This window comes from Carettochelys insculpta, chromosome 5, assembly GCF_033958435.1.
Source record: "Carettochelys insculpta isolate YL-2023 chromosome 5, ASM3395843v1, whole genome shotgun sequence".
In the NCBI taxonomy this organism is placed as follows: Eukaryota; Metazoa; Chordata; order Testudines; family Carettochelyidae; genus Carettochelys; species Carettochelys insculpta.
The window spans coordinates 9799561-9824420 of record NC_134141.1 but is presented as its reverse complement, the minus strand read 5'-3'; the positions used below and the strand labels follow the sequence as shown (position 1 = coordinate 9824420).

The 24860-nt window shown below is 41.7% G+C and overlaps 1 long non-coding RNA gene across 3 annotated transcripts in view; it reads left to right on the top strand.

Moving 5' to 3' along the window:
* LOC142013359 (uncharacterized) overlaps window positions 1-7064 on the top strand; it is an 80843-nt gene extending 73779 nt beyond the window's left edge. For 2 of the 3 annotated variants that reach the window (XR_012645615.1, XR_012645617.1), the window contains one exon: window positions 5062-6587. This is a non-coding gene — a long non-coding RNA (uncharacterized LOC142013359). Of the gene's footprint in view, window positions 1-5061; window positions 6588-6960 lie in introns of those variants that run through there. The other variant, XR_012645616.1, reaches the window with a different exon arrangement.
* The last annotated feature ends 17796 nt before the right edge of the window (window positions 7065-24860 follow it).

The following is a 24860-nucleotide window of genomic DNA, read 5'->3' as shown; positions in this document are numbered from 1 at the left end:
TTAGCCATGTACGTTTGTACAGTCTGTTTCGCATTGTAGTTAGCTGTGACATGGTGTTTCTTTCCCAGAGTTAAAGCAGAACACTGCATAAGCTCAAAAGCTTGTCTCATACCAGCAGAAGTTCGGAAGCCAGTAAAAGAAACTGCCACACCCACCTTGTCTTTCTCATATTGTGGAACCTTCATGGTGATTAACGAAGAAATGCAGTCGCATGCAGTGCCTGGGCTCTTCCAGCAGCTTGGTTGCAGGCGAGGGTCAACACCGGAAATAGAAATTGCAGTTTGTATTTTTGCAAGGGCCTTTTCTGCCACCTCTCACTTATGTTTGCTCTCCTTCCCTGGCAGCTAAGACTAAATTTAACAACTCCAGCCTATCTCAACTTTTTTCAAATAACAACTGTTACCATCTTTAACACCCATCCAAAATATTTCCATGTTAGTTAGTGGGATGGGGAACAGAGAAGTGTTTCTTTTAAAAACACACATAAAACCTATAGCTACATTAGAATATAAAGGATGCTGTTAAATTAAAAGCCTTACTTAAAACATGACAGTTCAAATGCTTTAACTCTTTTCCCTTTACTTCTGTATCATTAATGTAAAAAAAAAACAAACCCTCAGTAATGCATTTGCCATGGCATTAAATAGGTTGAGGTCCCTGTATATCAAACCTTCTTTCGTACTGTTTAATGCTGTGACAATGAACCCAACTTCTTTTCAGAAACATATATACCACTGTGACTGCAGAGCTCAAGTTTTGTTCCCATCCTCAACAATGGAAAATCGTGCCCTCCTGCAAATGAATTTTTTTGTGGAAAAAGATGGTTTTCCTGAATAATTAAGAGTGGTTGTTGTTGTTGTTGTTTTAATTAAAAAACCTAAAATGAAGAAAAAAAAAGAATTGTCTCCATTGCTGGGAAAAACAACAACAGTAGAGTATTAGCTTAAACAATTCTGAAAAGGTCAAGGGGTTTTTTGTTAAAACCAATTAACTTATTTCTTTTGGGAAAAATATTGTTCCCACCCTGTGCTAGGTATGGGACAATCACATGCTCTTTTTAGATGTCATCTGTGGCCAGTCCAGCTTTTTAAAGAATCATTCACTTACGGTTATGGTAAAGAATTTGACTGAAATCAATCAGACGATCAGAACAGGTCTGTGGTAGACACTCTGTATGGAACTGACCATATCTCTAGTTCTCACTGCACTGTCTTCATTAGTACTGTTCATCTGCCTTGCTAACATTCATACTAATTTGGGTAACAGAGCCTGTGCACAGCTTTTTCTGTGTAGAAAGCCTGAGAGAAAATCCCTGATGAGTATGAGATTTGCAAGAGCCAAGGCAACAGGATTAAGCTTTTTTAGTTAGTTAGTTTTGTTTTGTCTTGTTCATCTAGTGCCTCTCTTTTGGCACCAGCACAGACAAAATTTCGAAGACATACCGTCCTCAAATCATAAAAACAGCTCCTCATCCCTCTCAAAATCACTTAGCCACCCACATGTACTCATTGCAAAGAGTTTTGACATAGAAGAATCTTTATTAAGCAACATAGGGAGGATGAATAAAAGTTACAGAAATTGCATCTCTTCAAACTTTTTTTTTCCTTAGGTTTTCCATCTGTCCCATTCACATTATGCTTGGAAAAATAGTCTCTCCTAGTTAACTGAGAATTAGTCATGGGCAGTGCTTTTTTGATGCTGGTACGGATCGGTATTCTGTACCAGCACCTCAGCAGGCCCAGCCTCGGGATCCCCCGCCAGATGGAAGGGGACCCTGCCAGCCCCAAGGTGGGGTGCAGAGCCCCGCTGGCAATCCCAGCCATAGGGGTGTGGCTGGGGGCCAAGGGAACCCCAGCAGGTCCAGGCCTGAGAGCTGGCTCCAGTGTGGAGCCCTGGAGCAGATCCAACGGCAGGGGCCTGGCCAGGGGAAGCTGGCAGCCCCTAGGGTTAGGAGCCCTGACAGCAGCTCCAGTCCACAGGAGCTGGCCTGGGCAGGGGGGAAACCTGACATTGCTCCTTGTTCTGCCATCTGTACACACATATTTGGCAGATCATCACAGTCACAGCAAGTCTGCCCAGGAGTCAGACATAAGGTGAACTGTGGAAGGGGAACTCAGTGCTTGGGCCCTGTCAAGTCTGTGGAAAATCTCCCACTAACTTGAATAGCGCAGGATCGAGCCCTTACTCTCTTGTGGGCCAGTGTGTGACCAAGTGACAGTGAATCTCTCAAGGCTGTGGTTTTAATCTGTAAATATTCGTAAGGTCGGCATCATCTTGCACAGTTAAAATGGTTCCTGGTTCATTAAAAATACATCTTGAAAAATAAAAGCAAAGCAAGAATGTTAATAGCCTAGAAACGAATCAGTAGGATTCAGTGAACTTTGGGTACTGTTGGCTTTTGGAGGCTTGCTGGAATTTTTGTGCTTGTGTGATGGGTTGACTAGTTTGAAATAACACCCAGAAGGATAAGCACAAGAGGGAGTCTAGGAAATTGCTGCTTACTTCTTTTTACTGAAGAATCCTGAGAGTTCCATTTCTTTGTAAGATGGTTCTCATTTGAAACATATAGATGTCTTATATAAGTGAATGGCCAAAACCAATTACCCCAGCTGCAAAATTAAATAAATAATTGTCCAGTTGAAAATTAAACTACTGATCAGTGTCAGACAGAGGACTTTCCCCCCCACCCCCCGGAGAGAATTTCATTAGGGACCCTGATGTGCTTTTATGCAATTATTTTTAAATGAGAAATATTTGCTTCCCTTTATCTTTCCCCTACACGTCTCCCAAATATATCAGTCCCATGAGCAATCCGGGAAATATATATATATATATATATATTTTATTCCATTAACCTGCTGCTCCTAATCTCATGAAATATTCATGAGACAGAAGTATTGTGTTGTGTGTATTGCAATAATGCCTTCAGTGAGGCAGGTCCTTCACTGTGCTTGGTTCTACGCAAGTATGTGGAGACACTCCTAGGAACTTGCACTCTAGAGAGATAAGACCTGAACGAAAAGAAGGAATCTCACTTCCCTTTTCCAGCTGGGAAACTAAGGCAAAGAAGATAAACTCAGATTTCAGTTCTTTCATTACAAGTACAGCCTTCTTCTTCAGAAGGATGCCAAAAAAAAAAAAAAAAAGGATGTTCACCTTTATATAGCTATACATTGGTATATAGTTCACCAAATATATCTGCGTACGGATAATCCTAACCTCTGGTTATCATGGGCAAAACTGGCTTTGTGGAGGTGACAATGCTGAAGGTGAGGTTGTTAAAAATCCAGATTTTTTTCTGGGGACATTAATCTGCAACATAGAACTGTAGACACTTGGAGAAAAAAGCATGGGATCCTCATATCACAACCATTCCCCTGTCTGTCATCTTGTCTCCTCTCCTGCTTTGCATCTGGGCTTTAAGAAGTTTTCCCCCTTTCACTGTCAACAGTTCATACTTGAAAAGACCACCTCAGTTGCACCACCTGTACAAGGAATGTCAAATTGTTCACAATCTTTTGATTCCACATATACATGGTGATTATTCATCAACAGATTAGTACTCTGTTCATTCTCCTAGACATTCTGTGTTTTCATTAGCTGAGCCTAAAAGGTTACCCATGTAGGTGTGCTAGCTTAGTACCAGATTACACTGGTATAACTGTTAGAATGTGAAATCTTAATGAGTAGGGGAAGATTGCCTACAGCCTGCTCTTTATTTCATCACAACAATGTGGACTATATCTGTCTGAGGAGTCGTGTAGGGTCATAAAGAAATCAGTAGTTGATACAATGTTGGCGCAGTTAAGAGTAAGGCCTTTGAAAGTTAGACATCATAGCAGAGACTATATGGTCAATTGTGGATGGGCTGAGCAAGCCTCAGAAGGTTTGTACACTGTCAAGGCTCAGCAGAGCTAAAGATGTTTGGGTGTTTAAACTGCTCATTTCAAAATTTCCAAATATCAGAGTTTCTCACAAATTTAATTTTCATTCAGAATTGTCTGCATTTTGTGGTGTATTTTTAATAGTTGCATTATTGTTTCAATTATCTTTTAAATACTGTTAATGACTCACTGAACTTTCAGCCTTAATTTCATTTTACCTTACATTTTTGTCGGGACATGATTATGTATTCTGGATTTTAAACATTGCCCATATCCCATGTCATATATTCACAGTCATTTGAAACTATCAGAGTACATGCAGGTTGGGCAGACTTATCTGTAGATTTATTTTTCCTCCTGAGAATGTTAGTTTAGGTATTTAGAGTTAATTTAATTACAGTGAATTGAATATAAGAGGGGAATCAGGAGCGTATGACTGAGAGGGAACTCCTCTCAGACATGCCAGGGTCTCACCTTTTATCCTGCTGTTTGAAAGCTCTGGCATAATATTAAACATAACCAAACTTTAGGGAAACATTAAATCAAGAGTCCAATGTGTCTGGCTACATATGCAGCTACACAGAAGGAGAATGTGGGGGTCAGAGCTGACTGCCCTAAGCCTTCCATCTATGGCCTTGGCCATTGCTCCCAGGCCAACAGTGACTGTTGATTGCTGGCCAAAGCAGAGAGATGCTGATTTATAACCACCGAGGATATGGACCACTGTGTACTCTCTCTCTCGCTCACTCGCTCACACTGATCTCTTCCCCTTTTCACAGCCAGGGACATCTGGGAGTTCTAAACATTAGAGCTCCTCCCTCCCGCCCCCCCCTGATACCTAGCCATTGGTGGGGGAATATTTTCTGTTCACCTGAGCCTCTCCAATTACACCAGTGAAACAAAGGTAGCTGTTTAGCTGGACTAGGGTTAAGTGGAGCTGATATAACTTTAATCATGCCATGCAATAAATAAGCCTGTAGATTAACTGGTTGATAGCCTTAGGGACACAAGAAATCCTATGTCAATGCGCAGCAGTATGGTTTAAAATAGCATGACCAAGTGAATTTGGATAGTTACATAATGCCATATATAAAGTAGGCTGCACTGATCTGTGAAGCAATTAAGTCAATAGAGGTGTACTGAGAGATCATCTCATCAGCTATTTTCTTCTTTTCAGTCCACTTTGCAATCAACAAGTTATTCCCATGACGTGTAGGCTTGTGGGAGCCTCAGCAGAGCGGACTGATGCAACCTGGAAACTGAACTACCCTCGTGCTTTTCTATCAGCGCTGACCCATCAAGGCAATGGTGTCTGGTGATACCCGGGTGAGCCGCCGGCATTCAGATACAGCAGCCACGGGCAACTTTATGGCAAACTAGAGAAAAAGGGAGAAGAGCAGAGCTCCTCAGCTGTTTTAAATGGATATAGCTCCACTGATTTCATTTAGGGTATGTGAGCATCTGGCCTTTAGTGTGGAGACGTTTATACAAGCTGTAGTTGTTATGTGATTAAACAAAGGATCTCTGCCTAAGGAGCTATCGCTCAAGTAGCAAGTTCTTTTCTTTTCTATGGAAAGAAAAAAATCTACCCCATGTTTGTGTGCAGAAATCCGCCTAAACAACTATTCCTCTCAACGCAAAAAAAAAGAACTATATAGACAAATCCCTGGTGGTGGGGGGCATGACCCAAAACTTCATTCTCTCTCATGCAAAAATGCTTGGAAACAACATTCATTAGAAAGAACCACCACCGAATTTTACACTGTGTGGTGGAGTGAAGTATTTTTCCCCTATAGACAGGAGGTCATATCTACACTGCAAAATTGTGTCAACATTAATTACTACAGTGTCTGTATGTCAAATTGCTTTTGCATGTCTACAATATGTTCCATGTGACAGCTGTGTGTGTGGACTCACTTCCAGTATGGGACAAGTTGAAGTAGTACTGTCCGCATATACAGAATGGGCCTTGGGCCTATTTTGTGTTTGTGGCGATATTGTTGTGTTGATATTGTTCTCCCAGGAAGGATAGTAATGAGGCACTGGCTATGTCTCTTCCAGCATAAATAAGCATTATAAGCAGTGAGTGTCTTAGTAGATATAATCGCTCTGTAAAATCTAGAATTCTACCAGTAGTTAGGAGACTAATTAGAGAAACAAGAATTCAAAACAACCTTGTCAGCCAACTTAAGACTACTAAAAGGAAAGTGGGTAAAGGACTAATAATATGCAAATAAAAATGCCATTCATACCAAAATAATGTAGATTCAAATAAAAATTATTTTTGGAAGAAAACCTCATAATTTTTAGCCAGCCTGTTCTCAAGTCATGCAGGTGTTTTTGAAAATGTTACCCACGTTGCCCACACATAAGTATTTACATTGGAAATGACTGTTAAACTTCCCTGTAATGATATATGTGACACACCATGTGGTTCCTATTTCCAAACAAGCCATCTGCACTGAGGGCCACCAGCCCGAGGCACATCCTCTCACTGTAAAACCTACCTCAGTTTCTGCATGAAAACCCAGTACACAATATACCCTGGTCAGGAATGGGACAAATCTGCACCTCGGAGCCCTGAGCTTAAATCAACCTAAGTCCCAAAGTAGGCAGCACTAGGCTGACAGAAGAGTTCTTTTCCAAAGGAGGGGGATTATCTATGCTCACAGGAGAACCCCTGATGTAGTGCAATGGGATCCACCAAAGCCTTTTAAGACAAGCCCTAACATTTCAGCTGAATTCAGTTCCAGCGGAAAAACTCTAGTTAAAGGACGTCAAGGCTCGTTCCACATTACTATTTCAATAAAGAAAACCCTCTGCTACATTTGGAAGGGGAAAAATAATCTGAGGTAATATATAATCTCTTGGCGGCATTACTTTTAAAAATAAATATTTTCTTTTCTAACTAAGCCTTCACCATCTGTTCAGCCTTCTAATTACAAATGTGTGAGCACGTAATTCACAAAAGTGTCATACAAAGTAAGATTGAAATTATTTAGTTCTTTCCTTCTGTATCTCCATGTTCTTCATTCACCTCAGCAAGCATCTGCTTTATGTTTCTCTTATGTTTCAGAGAGAGGGAGAAATTGTTCCCCCGATGCAGTGAATGCTCTGCCATAATTTCGAAGAATCCACCAAGATGTATTGTAGATTTACAAATAAAGTCTGCAGACAACATTAATGATGGTTTCTTGGAGCAGAACCCGCAAGGGAAGGAACATGTCTTTATTTCCTCCTAAATGGACCACAAAATCTGGTCCAAGAGGTGAATCTAGCTCATCTGTCCACGGATAATGACTGTAATATAGTTACATTCAACATCCTTGAATGGGGGTTGCCAAAGACCACCACAGTAGTAATTAAACTCAGAAAAGGGAACTCCATAAAAATGAAGACGCTAGTGAAATGGAAATTAAAAGGACGGGTAACAACAACGAAAGGCATACAAGCTGCATGGAAACTTACAAACAAATAATAGAAGTTCAAATTAAATGTATGTCCCAAAATAAAAGAAAGAATAGTAAGAGGTGAAAAAGGGTCTAATGTCTATTTAGAGGCAAAAAAAGGCATTGTTAAAAGCTGCAAGGCACATCCCCCTTCACATAACACAGACCTGTGGATCACCAATTAGATTAACAAGCAGCAGGTTTAAAACAAACAAAAAGAAATACAATGTAATGCAAAGTCAACCTGTGGAACTCATTGCCAGGAATATTGTTCAGGTGGAAAGTATATCTGGGTTAAAAAAAAATACGCACAGTAATTGGCTGCAGGAGCATAGTTCTATCAATGGCTATTAGCCAAGACGGTCAGGGATGCAACCCCATGCTTTGGGTGGAGGATGCTCACGTTCAGTTGCTGGGACTATATGAAGAGGGACAGATGACTTGATTCTTTTGTACTGTACTTGGGCTGGATGCAATCTGAATGGAGGTCTTTACTCTGCTTGACTTTGGTTCCAGCTCTAAACAATAGTTACGTCCCATCAAACTTATGCAACAAAAGCTTATCAGCAACTATCAGGGCCAGCCCCTTTGTGGCTATTAGCCAGGAGCTTGCTGTCAGCTCCAGCCCTGAAGATGCGGCTGGGGCCAAGAGAAACACGGCAATGCAAACCCTTGGGACCTGGGCAGGCCAGGACCCAGCCAGCACCAAGGAGTCCCGTTAGCAGCTCCAGCCATGGGGACCAGGTCAGGAGAAGCCTGGCAGCTCCAGCCATGAGGATCCAGGTGAGGCTGGGGGATCTGCAGCATCCTTGGGGGTGGGAGCCAGCAGGAGCATGGAGCTCTGCTGGCAGCTCCAGCCTCAGGGATGCAGTTGGGGCTGGGGGAACCCCAGTAGCCCTGGAACCACATGTCAGCATGTTTTATAATAGTACAGATTCTTTCAAGGAAAATAAGATTGACAGCTGTAGATATGTCACCCTGCTAACATAAGGTCAAAACAAATCTTACCACTATCAGCATGCTTATTTTCAGCTGGACGTGGAAGACAATTGTGGGTGCCGGGGAAGGGGAGGGAAAGTAGTAGCAGCAACCAGGTTTCACTTCTTGCTCTTAACTTTAACAGACCAGACAAGAATTTTCCTTGAAACTCAAACAATCGAATGAACTCTTGTGACTAATGATTGCTGTCTGCAACACTCGCTGGTTACCACTGTGCTGTGATGCCTCATCTCACTAAGACAATCTCAGAGGCTCTCAGATATCTCGCCATTTCCTGTGCCTCCTCACTAGTCAGTAGGCTATGGGTTAAACTGCAGACATTACAAAACAGCCACCCAAGACTCAAGCCCAACACACCAATTTAGCAACCAGCACATCCTTTTACTACTTTTTCCAGAAAGGATATTGAGAAAGGGAGAGATGTGCCACATAAAAATATTATTCAGCAAACTCTTAGGCCACAGGCAGTCCTGAATCTGATCCTGCACCTGAAGCCATCCAATTGACCCTGGAGAAACTACACAGCTCCATGCAACTGAATAGGGCTCTGAGAAGGAGCAAAACTGCACCCCCCACATTTTAAATAGGAAGACTCACCCTACTTCATAGTCAGTGCTGTGTAATGAACATGAACTCAGTAGCAGATTGTGGTTTCGATGCACACGGATTTGTAGTCATAGGCAGCACATACAGAATGCTTCAGGTTATTTTGGAGGCTGGTGCAATAAGAAAACACAGTAAATCATTCTATCTAGAGCAGCAGTTCCCAACCTTTTCAGTGACACAGCACAGTAAAACAGTTCCACGGCACACCCACTTTTTCCAGCTGCATTGATTGCTCATGAACATCCCATCACATTTATGGTGGTTACAGTCTTGCTAGAGGGTTTGCAACATAGTAGTGCATACAACAAGCTAACTTGGATCAGTGCACTCATGTTTCAAATCCATCACAGACTACACCATCTTAGACAGTGAGCAATGACACGTTTTGAAAATCTGATGAAAACCATGTGCGGGCTGTTGAGTAAACACGTACCCATGGAAAGCAGGCTCCTCACCCTGCCAGCCTGATAGAGCCAGGATGCAGCATTTAAACTCCATCCCAGCTCCAACAGGTTTCCACCATCCTCCCTCATCTTCGCCACAGCAGGGTTTGGAGGCAGATTCCCTGTCAGCTGGTTCAGGCTGGGAAGCAGAAATTCTGTCGACAGCAGGTTTGCTTTCATCTGCTGTTTATTTGCTAGGGGAGGTAACAAAATACTTTTTGACTGAGGCAGTACTCAAAGCAATTTCCATTACTGAAATCGGCATAACAACCCCTACTGAATCTGTCATTTGTCTTCCAATAACAAGGTTGATGGCTGAAGATAGTCCCTCCAGAAAGCATTTCTGGTACTTGCAAAACACATCTTACTATGGCTATGTCTACACTAGACATAGCAGTCGACTGCTGATACAAATGCTACTGGCATAGCTAAAATTGACTTATCAGCAGTCAACTGTTATAGCAGTCTACATGGAAGAAGGTCGACAGGAGCATTTCCCCCACTGACCTTCCTTAATCCTCACCACCTGCAAGAAGTCACGGGGTCAACTTTGACCTTGGAGAGTGCCATATCATGCATGCACAAAACAAAACCTCAAAAGTGGGCTAATCTTCCATGACAGTATAGATGGAGGCTGAGTGGTCTTGGCCTAGTGGAATTTTACAGAATGTTGGACACATCCTTGCTGGACCAGGATGCATTAGGAAATGAAAAAAGATATTAAAAAAAAGACAGTGGGAGTGAGTTGAAAAGATTCCCACTCATCAGTTATATGTTCGCAATGTGTATTTTAACTCCACCATGAAGTCTTTATGAGCTCCATGCCAGTCCCAAGCCTGGAAGAAGGAGGAGGGTTGGTCAGATGTGTGTTGATGCGCTGAACGTCAAACAACAATACGAATTAAATCTGATGCCAGTACAACTAAATGATAAAAGATGCTGGCTCAGACGTCATCCAGATAATCGAGGTCTGCAATACCAATTGAGTGATGGGGGTTGGGTCGATAAGGTGAGTACCAAAAGAAAATTACAACTAACACATATGCTATCCATTGGAACACGGAATGTCTAAATACTGTGGGCAACTGGAAAATCAGAGCTGCTTCGGAAGGAGATGGAGAGATACCGATGTGATACAGTTGGACTGATGCATTGGACAGGATCAAGAGAGAAATGCAGTTGCGAAGTCATTTGGTCAGGAAACTAAATGAAGCATGAAGCAGGAGTTGGATTCTTTCGTAGCAAAACAGCTAGAAGAGCATGATTAGCATACAAACTGGTAAGTGCAAGAATGATGGCAGCGAGATTCGAAGCAAAACTGTTCAACATCTCAGTCATTCAGGTGTATGCACCCATGTCGGACACTACAGAGGAAGAGATTGGGCTATAAAGATTTGACAAAGACAGTGGAGGAGATACTGAAGAAAGATGTGTCGATCATCGGAGGAGATTGGAATGCGAAGGTTGGAACAGATATCGAAGGTTAGGAGAGAGTCATGGGAAGGTTTGGATATGGAGAAAGAAACAAATGAGGTGAGAAACTACTAGAGTTTGCTACAGAGCATGAGATGGTGATCTGCAACATGAGATTCCAACAAAAGGACGTTAGGAAGTGGACATGGCAATCGAATGACGGGAAGTCCAAGAACATGATAGATATAATTTTGATAAGAACAAGATAGATAACATCAGTAGACCAGTGCTGAACTTTCCAAGGAGCAGATATAGACTCAGAACATAGCCTAGTGATTGCAAGCACCAAGATAAAACTCAAAATTAAATGTAAGGCACAGTTTAAGAAAAGAAGAGATGTGGTGAGGCTATGTGAGGAAGAAACAGGGAATGCATACAGAGCAGCACTCGAAGAGAAGATTAAGAATATCACCACAGAGAAAGACCTAGATAAGAGGGTCACAGGGATAGCCATTGCTATAGAAAAGGCAATTGAGCAGACTGTTCCAGAAGAAGAAAAGATCAATAAGAAGTGGATTACCCAGGAGACACTGAAGTTGCTTCAAGAGAAGAGAGCGTTGAAGATCAGAAGAGATGTCTCTGAGATGTCAGAACAGCAATATAGGGTGAAATGCAATAAAGTAAGGAAAGCAGCCAGAAAGGATAAGGACAAACAGTTAGAGGAGCAATGTGAGGATATAGAGAGGTATTATGGCGAATGTAAGACTAGAGAGGTGTATAAGACTATTAGGAATATTAATAGGAAATGGCAACCAAAGCAGATGGTGATCAAAGATGAGAACAAAGTGTTCATGAACAGGGGGAAGATTGTGTAGCAATAGACAAGATATTGCACCGATCTGTACAAAGCACAGTTGGACCCGAGTGTCTCAGAGAGACTGACTGAAGGACTGAAAGAGAGATCTCCACCAAGCATCAAGATTGAGACCGATATTTTGAAGGAGGAAGTAGAAAAAGCAGTGAAACAACTAAAGAACAACAACAGCCTTGGAAATGATAAGATCACGGGAGAGATGATCAAATACGTCAGAGAAAGCATGATTCAGGAAATATCCCAACTATGTAATATAGCATGGAAAGAAGGGAAGGTGCCAAAGGAATGAACAAGTTCTGTGCTAGTGACAGTATCCAAGAAAGGAAGTACATTGGAGTCCGAGGACTACAGAACGATTGCCCTAACGAGTCATCTAGGCAAGGTGCTGATGATGATACTGACTGAGAGATTAAGATCACAGATAGAAGAACATATAGCAGATGAGCAAGTGGGATCAGAAAGGATAGAAGTACCATACAGCAGATATTGGCACTAAGACTGATAGCAGAAAAAGTTTGATGAAAGAACAAGAACATATACATTTGCTTCGTTGATTTTCAAAAGGCATTTGACAGTATAGATCAGAAAATGACTTGCGCAGTGTTGGAGTCATATGGAGTGGATAGTAGGCTGACACGTTTGTTGAAGGATATCAATGACAATGCAGGGGCAGCGGTGAGAACATGCAGGGAGTTGGGAATTTGGTTTAAAACAAGTAGAGGTATGAGACAAGGAGATCCAATATCGCCAAGTATCTTCATCACACATCTGGAGAGAGCGATGGGCAAGATCGAGGAAGATGTAGAAGGGGTATCTGTGCACGGGAAAAGAATTAACAACTTGAGGTTCACGGATCATATAGTTATCATTGATGAAGATGAGGCGAAGCTAGCAAAAATGGTGCAGGAGCTAAATGAAGAAGGGAAGCAGTATGGACTGATTATGAACATCGATAAAACAAAAACAATGGTATTTGGAGATAAGGAAATAGGAAGGAAGATCAGTGTTGATGATATTGAACTAGAAAACATCGAGAAGTTCACATATCTGGGGAGCAACACAATGTACGATCTTGACTGTAAGAAGGAAATAGTGACTAGCATAGTGAAAGCAAGAGCAAGTTTGAAGGCAATGGATAAGATCTGGAAAAGCAAAGCAAGTAGCTTAAAAATGAAGCTGAGCATCTTGAGAATGTATGTATTCAGCAACATGTTGTATGGATGAAAGACATGGGTAATAATGAAAGATTCGAAAAGAATGTTGGCATTCGAAAGGAGTTGTTATACACAGATTCTGAGGATAGGATGGCTGCAGAAGGTCACCAATGTGGAATTATATAGAAAGATACAGCCACAAGAGAACCTGCTGCAGAAGGTTATAAAATGGAAGCTACAACTATTTGGGCATATTTGCAGAATGAACTATGAATGAAAAACCAAGACTCTGGTATTCAGCATAATGGACAGTTTGAATAGGAGAGGCAGACCCCACAGAGAATGGATAGATGACATAGTAGATTGGTGTGGAGCTAGTCTACAGAAACTAAGCCACTCCACACTGGACAAGGAAAGATAAATGGAAGGAAATAGTGAGACAGGCATCAGACACCAATGGGCCCTGAGCCCACGGTTATTGATGATGATGAGGAATGTGTATTTTTGTCAACTTTCTTTGCAGATTGAATAAACTGTTTTTTAAAACACAGGTGAAAATATTTAGCAAGTGAGAATTGTGTTTTTAATATATCTGATCAGAAAATGAGCCCTTTGCTGCTAAAAAACCCCTTTAAACAAAGGTGAAAATGGAGACTTACTTTCAAATAAGTTTTGATGAAAAGCCAAAAGAAATTTTCAGTGAAAATTGGATTTTCACAAATATTTCCATTTCACTCAAACACTATTTTTAATCATGAAAATGTTTCAGTGGAAAAGTTTTGTTCAATGCTAAGCTTTGGTAAATTGTCATTCAAAATTCTTCATACATCCAATATCCCATCTTTCCATCTCTTGTCGGAGTTTAGGCTCTTTTCATTGGCTTTAATAAGGCTGTAGTTCCATTGATCAGAAGGATGTGTATTTGACTTAAACATCCTTCTGTATCTTTTGCATTTAACCATTTTTGCCCACTCCTACTTTTTTTTTTTTTTTTTTTGAAGATTAGGCATATTCATGACTCTTTGCTGTGCAGAAACAATTGTCATGCCGTGTCTAAGTATTGTTATTTTTTGGAATAATTTAGGTTTTGCATGTACTTGTGTGGCTTGGCAAAGCACAGAAATTAGCAGTCACATTGGCTTTGTCTACACTAGAGAGTTTTGTAGACAAAACTCACGGAGCAGCGACACACAAGATACATTTTGCCAACAGAAATTGTTGACAAAAAAGCTGTGTAGATGCTCCGAGGGGCTCTTTTGTTGATAGAATGGATCAAAAGATTGACCTGGTTTTATGTGTCAATGTGATCTGTCGATGGAATTTTTGTCGGAACATCTCTTTTGACAGTAGACAGGTAGATGCTTATAGTGTAGACGTTGCCATTGTGTTTTAAACTACCCCATTTGTTTTTTATACACAGAGAAAACCTGAATATTTTCTCCATAGTTAAAAATGAAATTGCATTCTTCTGAAATTATGATGACAAAGATGATTGCATTCCATATTTAAGGTCCTTTTTGTGGCTTAGAGAGGAGTTTATAACAGTTCAAAAGCAGTGGTAGAACTGAAAACCTAAGAAGTCAAATTGTAACTCCTCTATAAATGCACTGCAGAGACTAACATCTGAAGTCTTCTTTCAAGCACAGTTTCACTTGTTCTCTTATTGTACTGTGCTCATGGCTAAAACTCACTCTGCCTCTAAAGCTAGTTCTGCTTCCATGGGAGTTGATGGGAATTTTACCATTCTCTTCAAACAGCAGCAAGCACAAAGCATTTTTATTTATGAAGAATTAGGCTGTTCCTACAATACATTGAAGAATGAGGCTTGCTCTTTTCCAATGACACATTATAAAATTGAATTTTGCTTGTCACACAGAAAGGTCTTCCACACTTCAGAAATGGACTATTTGATATACTGCAAGACTCTTTAATCAAACTCTGTAATCAGGTCCCCATTCTTTCCTTACAAGGACTGGGAGTGGATGCAAAATACTACCAGACTGACTGTTGGCTCTTTGCTCAGCACTAACTCAAGTGACAATACAAGATGTACACATATGGAGAATCAGGTCCCCAACCTTCATACTGTAATCGTTCAATTTATTCAGAGGTTGCATCCTGGGCACCCTCCGCGTAAATCAAATTTTGCGTAAATTGGCGGGTGGTGTGGTTGGGGAGATCCCCACAATTCCCCCAGCTGCCGTTCCAATCGCTCACTTCTTCTGGCTGGGAGAAGCGACATGGCTGTCAGCTCCATCTGCCAGCTTCCTCCATCTGGGGGGACTGTGTGTGGGGGAGAGCCACTCCGCCCCTGTCTTCTCCCAGCTGGGAGGCACACAGCTGCTTGTGGTACAGTTTTTCCCAGCTGGGAGAAACCACACCGCAAGCTGCTGTGCACCCATCAGACTCTCCCAGCAGGGTGGAGCCATGGGCTGGAGGGGTAAGTTTTGGTTTGCACTTAACTCACATTAATGAGAGTTAAGCACAAATCAAAATTGCGCTTCTCGAGGGTTTACTTTATTCTGAATAATCTTCACGTGCTTTTTGCATTTAAATCATAAAGAGTCATCATTGTTCCCAAGGAAGGTATTTGCCAAGGTTTTCCTTAAAGTCAGGGGGCTCTTTAATTGTGATCTCCAAAGAGGTGAGGCATATCAAAACAGAAACCACTGACACGGGATCCTTTTATATGGAAGTAGTAGGTAGTGCAGAGAAAGTGTTGGGTCCTTTGAAAAGGATTCTGTGCCATTGGTTTCTATTTTAATCCACCATCTGCAAGCACAATCTATGCCCCCAGACATATGCCCCACCCTCATGCCAACATAGCTACCGCTTCTTCCAGCAGAGGCATTGTTAAGCCGACAGGAGAGCTCTCTATTGTTGGCTTAGAGCATTGTCATGGGGTCTTCATGGTCATGTAGGCAAGGGAAAGCAATATCGTCCCAAAACTGCTTACACTCCCCATCTGCCTGGGGGGACTGAGGCCACAGTGCATTATGGCACCCCGGCACTGCGTGGTCAGGAAGAATCAGGCTGGGATTTGGCAGGCTTTTTCTCCATGGGGGAAGGGAGCAGGGGATAGGTGCTGAAGTAGGGCGGCTCCTCCCAGCTCCACAAAGCCCCAGGGAGCTGGGAAGAAGGTGGCAGCCTCCGGCCCTCCCTGAGCCCTGGAGAAGCAGCAGCCACCAGTGCTACACAGGGGCCCTGGATAAGTGGCAGCCCCTAGCGCTCTCCAGGAACCCTGGGACATGGCAGCCGCTCATGGTCCCGCTTCTTCCCCAAGGTTCAGGAAAGTGACCTACAAACTCCCCAGTCAGCAGCTGCGCCTGCACAACTGCCGGCAGAAAAGGTCAGTGGGGGGAGGGCCCAAATATGGGACAATCAGTCCCTTTTAAAAAATAAGTAGGGACATCTCTTTGGGACCGTCTCACCAAATACAGGCCAGATAGTCACTCTATGCTGAAGGGGAAGAACCTCAGGGAGGAACCTCGGGGAGGACATGGCTGGGGCTTGCCTTCCCTAGCTGAGTCTTCATCTGCCGCCCACGAGCATCTTCATCAGACTCAGGGCAGCTGTGCTGATTAATATAAACTTGTAGTGCAGACCTGTGCTTCCATTTACACCCATAACAGGATCAGGAGTGTCGTGCATCTGAAATTACAACTGTTAACAAAGCCCCCAGTCTCAAGCTGCTGTGTAGAATAAACTCTCACTCGCACACCACAAGAAGTCACAAACTCACTCTCTAAGATACTTTTGTCCTTTATGGGTTGATAGCTTTCACCAGTATAAACCCAGAGCAGCATTGCCTACACGCAGCTTTTTTAGAAAAAACTGCCCAAAGACCAAACACTACATTGTCTCCACAACTTGCCCTGAGAAGCTGAAATAAAAATCTGATCGCCCATGACAGACGTTTGTCATGTCACTTAACCCACTACGGAGAGTTCTGAGGTTTGTATAACACTCTACAAACAACAGAATTGATTTTGATTCAGTTAAGCACAATGAATGTTTCCTTACTCCATGAGGAGTCCCAGGGTGGAGAAGACTCCCCCAAAACATATACGGTGTCAGAACTTAGACCGCAGTCAATTTAAAACAACATAGGTCAGAGGTTGGCAAGCAAAAGAACAAGAGGAGCCATTTTTGTCAAATTTGGTAAAAACCTCAATTGTTCAAGAGCTGCAATGCATGTGAATACCTCAACTTGTATTTAGTAGCCCACCTGCTCTCCTATGATAGAAGTTGTGTTGCAATAGAATAAACATCCACTGCTATTAGTCAGAGTCAGATCACTCTGAGGAACAGCGGAACTACAACAATGCCCTCTTGAGACCCAGTAGCTCAAAGAGAAAGGACTCTCTTGATGACATGAAGATATGTGTACTCTACTGCTCTGGCAGCTCCATTTATTGGCTTTCTGAGTCCTCCCCCCAGAAAATTATGCCCATTGACTCTGTTGCATTCTCTCTGACAAACGCTTCACGCAAAACAGAGCCTGGCCCTGCACATTTCTAATTCCCTTAATAGTTTCCAAGTGACGGTGACAGTGAGTAAAGTGTATTACTAGAGAAAAAGTCCCAAGAAAGATCAGATTTCACCAAAACCCTATTAAACTGTCACACACGTTAAAGTAAAAATCCATTGCTTTCCCAGCTGATTAATAATCCCATTGCTTTCATGTAGCAGCTTTTCCCATTGGAAATCAGTGGCATCTTCTCTCCTTCCTCCTTAAGGGAGGTGACTGTACAATTGAGGCCTTTTAGGCATTACAGCACATAAGAATCTGAACTATCTCCTGTGGCTTATTTAACATCTGTAAAATGCCATGTGTCTTTATGAATGACAATGACCCATTCAAATAGCTGATTTTCTCCAATAGATATATTTTTATAGATGTCACCTATTTATATGTCAGGGATCATTCTCCTCACCCCTGGCCCCACTTTGGCTATTTTAACATGTGAAATCAAGCTCATAATAGCTCAAATGCCATCCAACCAAACCAAAAAAAGATGCACAATAGATAAAAGACTTGCCAGACTGCTCTTGAATTAGGTTCTTACTAAAAGTTGTCTTTGCGACAAGGGAATGACATAAAATGTACCTTTACATTTTCTAGGAGGAACAAATTTCATAGCACAAAATTACGACGGTAAGTAAAATATGAGTCACCACACAAAGCAAAAATAAATAGTGAGTCTGGCTCCTGTTGAGATGTGGAAACTTTTCTTGGGTAAAAGGACCATTGAGATGGATTTTTTTCCCTAAAGGGGTTGCTGCTGACTTCCATGTTGTGAATAAGTACTCTGACTTTTCATAGTAAACCAAAGTACAACCTAATTCTATTTCCAAACAATGCCAAACCAAGCCACTCCCCAGATGAACCCCGACACTCGATGTGACTAGATCGTCCTAGTATGTACTATGAGACTGTGGTGGTCCCACTGTGCATGCCTGAACTCTCTTCCTTTGCCACTTCCTGATCCCCCAAAAAACATAACAAGCAAAAAACTAGCCAGGACTCACTCACAAGCCAATGAAGCTAAGAACAAGCCCATTAATTGACCAACTAGAGCAGACTACAATCTAAGAGAAGATTCATAGAACACAGCAAATCTGGTTTTGCTTTCATTTACACTGATTTATGTGATCAGTCAAACCTACTGGTCAGAGTGGGAGTCAGGAGTCTCGTTTTTTGGGTTTTCAAATCCCAAAGCATTGGACTTTCAATTGTTTCACTCCAGGTGGCATCAGGAATGAATCAATGGAAACACAGCTAGTCTGCCTGGGGAAAGATTAATACAAGTAACCATGCTTTTATCTAAAACTATAATTCAGTAGATTTAAGCACAGACAAAACCAATAGGTTTGGGACATCTTAAATAATTGCCTAGAATCTGAGATGGTGTTGAGTAATTTACAGGGGATTTGAAATCACTGGTGTCTTCTCCACCATAGAGTAAGGAATGAGGAAAATGTGTCTAAGGGTAGTTTAAGAGGACTGCTGCAAAGTACAATTATCTAGTCTTTTTATAGCTATGTTTTTTTACAAGATACACAGCTAGCTCAGAGTGTCCCATAGCAGGTCATCATCTCTCCTAATTTCAGTTATCAACAAACGTTCCTAACAATCTTAGATGTAACAACACAGTCCTATAGAAAAGGGAGTCAAAATTCAAGGTTTCCATCCACCTAATTTTTTTCAGTCTCAGAAAGTTGGCTCCTTCTCCTTTCCAATAATTCCTTTTGGCCTTGCTTCCAAAAACACTATTTATGTAAACTCTTAACTAGGTGGTCTTCTGTTTTATTAATTCTTGGTGGCTGAATGCAAACAATATAGTTGATATTAGCATGATCAAAATTTGGAAGCACCCCCCTGCCATCAAGTCCAGATGAACAAAGGTACTGGAAGGCTAGAGTCCACAATGGGCCAGATGGCAAACCCAAGAGGCAGGCAGTGTTGGGTTTTTGGGAGGTCAGTGATGGGTCACATGAAAAACGAGAGTCAAGCAGCATGAAAAAGGCAGAGTCATAAACTGGAATTGGGGGTCCCTTACCATGGGATGTGTCTACACTAGAAAAATAACTTTGAAGCTGCTTACTTTGAAGTACAACTTAGAAGTAACACACTTAGAAGTTGAGTGTCTACACACACACCCTACTTCGAAGTTGAACTTCGAAGTAGGGCACTACTCCATTCCTGGAAATGGAGTAAGGACTTTGAAATTGGGCTCTCTTACTTTGAAGTTAACTTAGAAGTAAGGGAAACATGTAGATTTTCTGCTGGCTACTTCAAAATAGTGCCTAACTTCAAAGTTAACTTCAAAGTTAGTTCCTAGTGTAGACACACCCACGGGGTGTGAAGCCAAACCAGGTAATTACATTCCCACATGGCATTTGCCTAAAAGTCAAAGGGAACCTCCCTGCTGCTGTCAGGGTTACAGTCTGCATCCCATCCACTCACAAGTCCACCAGAGTCTCCCACCTACTCCTGGCAGCTCTTCCTTGCATGTGCTGCCTCGTGGCTGTTATGAAAAACACTTGATCTTCAATCTACCAACTGTGGTCTAGCCTCACAATGTCAGTGGAGAAGCAGCTGATTTGTCATAATTAGGGCCTAAATCAAACACCCTTTAAAGATCATCCGTCCTTCTGCCAAGTGGGGCTCAGTTTCTAAGGTCTGTAGGGACTACTGCCTCATTTGCATAGATTTATTGAGTTATGAGATAACTGAAGAATGTGTACCAGGAATACCTGGATTTTTCAATACAATTGAAAAAGGTGAGATGATTTCTATCTGAATTTTGCTAAATTGGCAGGGTTCAAAATTGCAGCTCTGGTTTGCTCTCTCCTCAATTAGTAGTGTTTTTGTAAATATTGAAAACATCCATGCAGAGCTGGCAACTTACAATTCATTCTGCCTGATAGACATTTCAACACTTCAGAATTAGTTTCCATTCTGACTAGGAATGGAAAGTTGAAATATTTTGGAGTGAAAAAGTCAGAAAACATTTGAAGTGGAAATATGCAAATGAAATTTCAGCATTGTTCATTTTTATTTCAAAATAACTTCCCTTTGGCTTGGTTTCTCTTCAGGAAAAAATTCAAGAAAAATCATAATTGACATTTTTTTTCTTGAAACATAAAATAATAATATAAAACCCCACATGTTCCACTGGGAAAAAACAAGCCCTCAGCCCGCCCCTTCTACCTGAGCCCTGCACCCCATCCAACTCAACCAAGGGCCTATGGAAGCGGTCAGCTGCTTTATTTGCACTTTGCACCTTTAAATGTAGACAAAGGTTAGGTCTAGCCCACCCCAGAAGATCGATGTGCTCAGGGTTTGATTTTGTATGTCTAGTAAGGACGTGCAAAATTGAGCTATCAGGGGTTGGCAGTAGACTGCTGTATTCCTCACATATCAAAGGAGCAATGGAGAAACTCTCCCGTTGATCCTCTTCGGTGAGGACAGCCAGGTAAGTTGATCGCAGATACTTCTCTTCTAGCTACTCAATTGCTATAGCTAGAATTGCGTATCTGCAATCGACTTACTTGCCTAGTGCAGACACAGCCGAAGCCTAAGTTGGTAACAGATAGTGAGAGTGCAGTAAAACTAAGAGTTATCAGGAGCAGCTCATCAACACTGACCAAATCTGAGAAAGATTCACTAATCTTGAGCTGAAGAAAGTACAGGGCAGACAAGCAAGCAATTGTCTTAACTAGAAAGTAAATGATCTAAAAGGAATAGCACATATCGGCTACGTCTACACGTGAAACCAACATCGAAATAGCTTATTTCGATGTAGCAACATCGAAATAGGCTATTTCGATGAATAACGTCTACACGTCCTCCAGGGCTGGCAACGTCGATGTTCAACTTCAATGTTGCGCGGCACCACATCAAAATAGGCGCTGCGAGGGTATGTCTACACGCCAAAGTAGCACACATCGAAATAAGGGTGCCAGGCACAGCTGCAGACAGGGTCACAGGGCGGACTCAACAGCAAGCCGCTCCCTTAAAGGGCCCCTCCCAGACACAGTTGCACTAAACAACACAAGATACACAGAGCCGACAACTGGTTGCAGACCCTGTGCCTGCAGCATGGATCCCCAGCTGCCGCAGCAGCAGCCAGAAGCCCTGGGCTAAGGGCTGCTGCCCATGGTGACCATAGAGCCCCGCAGGGGCTGGAGAGAGAGCATCTCTCAACCCCCCAGCTGATGGCCGCCATGGAGGACCCGGCAATTTTGACGTTGCGGGACGCGGATCGTCTACACGGTCCCTACTTCGACGTTGAACGTCGAAGTAGGGTGCTATTCCGATCCCCTCATGAGGTTAGCGACTTCGACGTCTCGCCGCCTAATGTCGAAGTTAACTTCGAAATAGCGCCCGACGCGTGTAGCCGCGACGGGCGCTATTTCGAAGTTAGTGCTGCTACTTCGAAGTAGCGTGCACGTGTAGACACAGCTATCATTAGTCAACAGTGAAGAAAAAGTGGTGACAAATAAATAGCCTTAGTACTCTTTCAACAGATACAGATCTACACACAAAGCTTAAAACCTATCCAGTCATATACATCCAAAAGAGTATTCAGTTCACGGAGGAGCAGGTAAAGAACAATAAAAATGAATACCAAGTGCGAGAGCATAAACTCTTATTATCTCCCAATGAGCTAATAAACTCGCAACACATTTATTGATAGTAAAGTACTATGAGGCTGAGAACACATTACTCTTTAACTTGTACGACAGAATGCAATATATTTCGCTTACTAACTGCATGCCATTTGCAGATCAATTCCAATCTGATAGCTTGAAATATTTCTTCACAAACACAAATTCTATTTAATGTCAGATTATTGTGGCATCCTAATAGAAAGCGCTCCTTAAATTTACTAGATCTAGGCTAAAACACTAAAGAATTCTTTTGGTTCAAGGATGGCTATTCCCCTCTGCTATTCTGTTCATTACAGTTGGATGAGTGCATAATAGGTGTTCAGGGACTTGTAAATCATAAGGTAGTAGAAGTTTATGGCAGGAGTAGGCCTGTGGCGTATACCTTTACAATAAAGCAGCAGGCAGTTGACAATCCTGAATATGGCAGGTTTAAAAAAAACACAAAAGACATTACACTAAAGGCTTTTTGTAATCATAAAGCCAAGATTTTAAACATTCCTTCAAAAGTCTGCTTCTGCTCCAAACGGATTATGGCCAGGACCATTAACAATGGAATGGCTAACTACTTGATTTGCTAGTGTACAAATTACTTAGCCATTGAGCTATTAATCTAAATGCTCCTAATGAATTGCGCACATGAATGATGCAGGCGTAAACACTACCCACAAACAAGGTATTAAACACAGTTATACATGAGAATAGCCAACTTCCTGCCATTTTGAGGCATGTAGGCATATTGCCCTCTAGTGGTTAAATATTTCTACACTGCCATTTCTAAAATGTGTAGGATAGTCGCTCTCTAGCAGCTGCAGTGGAATTCATCAAAATTAACCTGTGAGACGGCAGTCAATTTCCACCTCTTACGTCCAGATGTAATACTGTTTCTCAACGATTTACATGAGTCTGTGACATTTAACGGCAGTGGTAAGAAGAGGGCCTGGCAAAGAACACACACTTTAAACAACAACCCTCTGCTTTTTGCATCAACCAATATTTCATTGCATCGTCTAGGACGTGGCACAAATCAGGGATCAGTGACCGAAACAGCAAGAAGAGACTTTTTTTTTTTAAAATTCATTAAAAAAGCTCAGTAATTCAAGATCCATAATGTATGTGAACAAGACTTTATTGGCAACACAGTCAAAATACAGATACAGTATCATATGCCACAATGCACTGCACATATTCAAGAGAGAGTTATCCAGTGTTTTGAGGTCACATACCATTTACTATTTAGATATGAGTCGTTCATTATTGGGCTTTTAGATATTTATTGAAAATTATTTTGTTTTTGTTTTTGACTTTGCAATTATGGTGTTGGGTGCCATGAAGAAGTCATTATAGAGCCACAGGTTGCAGACCTGTCTCATAAATGAATAGATGTTGTGCAAAATTATCATTATGGAAGCATCTTTAGCTACCCTAGGGTCTATACTACATACTATAAAAGACAACCCTGGCTACTGGGCTGAGGTAGATTGGGAAGAGGAGGAGAAGTGAAATAGACACTATCCTCATAATCACACAATTGGTCAGTGGCAGCACTAAGAACAGAACCTTTAGGGGAGGGGTTGGCATCTTAGTGCCAATAAACCACCCTGCTTTTCACAAGATTCTATATGATTATTACTGATGGACCCCAGCTCTGAGCTCCAGGAAACTCACTATTCAAGTTTTTAGACTTCATTGCAGAACAATTATGTACTTTGGCAATATGAAGTGAACAAATTGAAGAATGGGAAGTATCCAATGGGTGAAATAAAAAAAAAATCTCAAAGTTATATTGTAGTCACTGGACATCAATTGAAACCCTGACTGCTACCCTGAATAGCATCTATTGGCTAATAACAGACAGTCTTTCAATTTTTCTCTCTCTCTCTTCTGCTGCGTTCGGTGCAACTTACCTAAATGCATCAACTCACACTTTTATAGGTGTATCCTACAGGCTAGACCTTCACCTTGTACCACACAACTTTGTAACCTCAAATATTCATCATGGTCTGACTTTTCCTCAGGTCACTTCTTTCTTAGCAGCTTCCCTTTCCTAAGGGTGTTATTAAATAAGTGCTCTCTGTGCTCTGAGTGCACTTAAAGTACCATTGTGAAGCCCTCATCAGCTTAAGGGTGGCGCAGTGACACTAAATACAGATGCAAAGTGGTTTCATGCAGTTACCCTAGTGCTGTTCAAAATCTGTTTCTAAACTGCATTGTGATCAGAGAAGAGCTAATTCCTTTGGCCACATTTTGTGCCAAGTGCAAGTCCACAGAACTCAATGGGCCTTCACAAGGATTTCAAACAGTGCAGAATATGGCCCTTTAGTTATGTCACCCTATAGATACTCAAGCATTTATTTTCTACTTGTGCAATCAGTTACTGGATCCCTAAGTACACTATGAGATAACTTCTGGCTTCATATAACAGGTTGCAGCTTTCACTGAAGTCATCAATTGAAGTTGCAATTTGGGTCTAAAATAGCCCACAGAGATAAAGAGCAACCCATTAGAGAGCTCCCCAGAACTAAATGTGTCAGTCGTAGACCATGTCTTGCAACACCTTATTATGATTAATCCATACAGACATTCATGTCCCACTTACGCTGCCCTGCGATAGTTTTTATTTAGCTCAAGTGGTAGAGGCCAGTGTTTGTTGATGATTCAAACCATCTTGGCAACCTAGACTGTGGATTATTTCATAAAAACTCCAGTGACTATAATACAAACATAAGAATAAATAATAACTGCAACTGTGAAATAAAAGCTCGCAAATCTATGTATTCTGTGCATATTAGTTCATGTAGTTTTTTGTAGGAAAAAATCTTAAGAATTTGCTTCCAACTTTTGTTTGTGTGTGTGTGTGT